The sequence below is a fragment of the Brassica oleracea genome, chromosome C4 (genome assembly GCF_000695525.1).
Source record: "Brassica oleracea var. oleracea cultivar TO1000 chromosome C4, BOL, whole genome shotgun sequence".
NCBI classification, from domain to species: domain Eukaryota; kingdom Viridiplantae; phylum Streptophyta; class Magnoliopsida; order Brassicales; family Brassicaceae; genus Brassica; species Brassica oleracea.
In genome coordinates this window covers 39,985,360-39,988,194 of record NC_027751.1, presented here as the reverse complement: position 1 = coordinate 39,988,194, position 2,835 = coordinate 39,985,360, and the positions used below count along the sequence as shown (strand labels likewise).

Below are 2,835 nucleotides of genomic sequence, written 5' to 3'. Positions count from 1 at the left end.
GAATATACCGAGGGACATGTCCCTCGGTATATTCCGAGGAACATGTCTTTCGGTATATTCCGAGGAACATGTCCCTCGGAATATTCCGATCGATCGATGTATATATGTCCAAAAACGCATCGATCGATGAACGTCCGAGGAAATATACCGACGAAGTTCTCCCTCGGTATATTCCTCGGAAATTTCCGACAAACTCGTGATCCTCGGAATTTCCTCGGAAATTTGTTTTCTCGGAATTCCGTCGGAAAATTCCGAGGGATTTCCGAGGAAAGAAGAAATTCCGAGGACTTGTTTCGTCGGTATGTCGTCGGAATAACGATATTCCGACGAAATTCCAACGATTTTTTCCCTCAGAATCCTTGCTGTTTTCTTGTAGTGCTAGTTTGTGTTACTCCTCTGACAAACTAGTTTGTGTTCTAAATTTCAGGATGAAAATCGTGTTTGAGTATAATTCACATTACTTGGGATCAAAACTAGCTTATATATAATCTAAGGCGTAAATTAAATATGAATAAGAGTGATTAATGTTCAAAAAAGTACCAAAAAAACTTCATAATTTGCACAATGTAGATTGAAGCATCGAGTGACACGTTACGCTCATGGGCAATGATGATTGATGAAGATGTCTCACAAAGAAGTGGGACTTTTATCTTTTCTTCAAAGTGTATCCAATAGCAAAATTTAAATTGAAATTAAAATGAAACCACATATATATATGCTTTTTTGGTTAGAAAGAGACAAGACATAAAGGAACACATTAACAAAGAGACGTTGTGGAAGTATAAGCCACCTCTCAATCTCTTAGTGAAGAAGGAATGGTTTATTTCTATATTTTAAAAGTATGACTTAACGTATTCATATTTTTGTGTGTTTTTGTGATTTCAGTGTGAGATTCCATATACTGCATATCAATATAAACAGTTGTACTGTATACTAGATCTAATAACAAAATAGCATAATTGATGATAGATATTAGATATTATAAATAAATACAATAGAGTGATGTTCTTGTAAGAAAGGGTTTTTATTTATCCGCATCTTGAAATAAGTAGAAATATTGATCAGAATTTATATTCGGTTGCTTATACATGTAATACAATGATATATACCAGACAAGCGAGGTAATGTTTAAGATTGTTATCAAATGTACAAGTCAGCGCATTAAAACTATATATTACAGTGTTACGCAGACAATTCCTAAGTGAATTGTGGCTATATTAGATTAAGTTTGACTTGTTTTTTTGTCAAACCGCTTACATTAAAATTAAACTTGGATTAAGTTTGATTATAAATAGAAATTACCCCATAACCGTTTTTAGTTGCATAGTTTTCCAGTATCTAATTTATGGATTTGAGTTGACAAAAATATCATAGAATGTAAAATAATATACTTTTCGCCAAAATAATACATTATATTTTTTTATCAGGAACGTTTGATTTCGCGGTTGATCTGTGTTACCAAACCTTTACAAATTAGTTTATAGAACAAAGAATGAAAACAGGTTAAAAAAAAATGAAAACAGGTTTTATAAACTTTATTGAGTTCGTAGGCGATTACAATACTATATTATATATCCCAGAGTATTTTAATTTGACACGATAGACATGCTTTGTACTAATCCTTCAAGTCCTATAGACTTTTGCAATTCTTTTTAATTTTAAATATGGTGATACACATTAATTTAAGAGATTATTTTATTTTGATTAAAACAAAAAGCTACTTAACTGATATAGAAAAATAATGGTGTGCTGCTGTGAGCTGAGTAAGAAATTACAAATGCTGCAGATAGTGCATGTAACTTTTTAGCAATGCTCCAATTCATCTATATATTTATCTCTATAATAACTTCTAGATGCAAATCTATTTCAATCCAACTATATTTCTTTCTCTAAAATAAATATTAATATTTTTTGCTATATAAAGAGGAGAAGAAACAACAATCATCTATTTTTACTCTATAATTAAAGATTGTTATTCTACAAAAATACATTGGAATAAATTCCAATTCTATTATAGAGTTCATCTATTTTTTTTGAAAAAAAATACATTAGATATTGTTTGATAACATAATATTAACTTTCATTGCTAAATATTTACATACATGCGCAGAATTAAATTTCAATTCTATAAAATAATTTTAATTTTGAGTCATGATAATAATTTTATAAATTAAAAAAATAGCGTTGCAGCTAATTATGGACACATTTATTCGGAACCAAAAAACTGAATCGAACCAAAAAAATAAAATCGAAACGAATTTCATGAATATCTACATAAATTTTATAGGGCTTTTTGCAGAATTGACCTATAATTTAAAGTCAAACACAAAACTAACCTCTTTTTTTTTTGAAAATTGGTTTTGCCCTATTCACCCCACAAGTTCATATAATTTACGAAAATGCCATCAATTTTTTTTTTCTTTTTTTCTTCGAAAATGACATTTTTACTCTCTCACCCTCATCATCTTCAAGTAATTACAAGATTGCTATTGTCATCAATACTACAACCACCATGAACAACCAATTTGAAGCTCTTAATGCTCCCAAAATCGATTTACCCTTCTTCTTTTTCCATTCTTGTGAACTAAACACAACATATCTCTCACTTTCTCTCCACAATGAGCTAAAAAAACCCAAGATTTTGATTCTAAAATTTTTATGGTTCATAGAGTCATAGAAGCTAACGATTCTGGGTGGGTTACTTTCGTTTGTGATTCTGTGTGCTTGGAGAAGCCTTATGTATGCTAAGGAACTTATCTCACCAATTTAAGGTATGACATCGAGTTTTTTTCCAGATCTGTTCGTCAGACGACTTACTTGGGAAGTCGTCTGGCT

The 2,835-nt window shown here is 30.6% G+C and overlaps 1 pseudogene; it reads left to right on the top strand.

The window, feature by feature from the left end:
• Nucleotides 1–445, top strand: part of LOC106338882 — a 6,188-nt pseudogene extending 5,743 nt beyond the window's left edge.
• The last annotated feature ends 2,390 nt before the right edge of the window (nucleotides 446–2,835 follow it).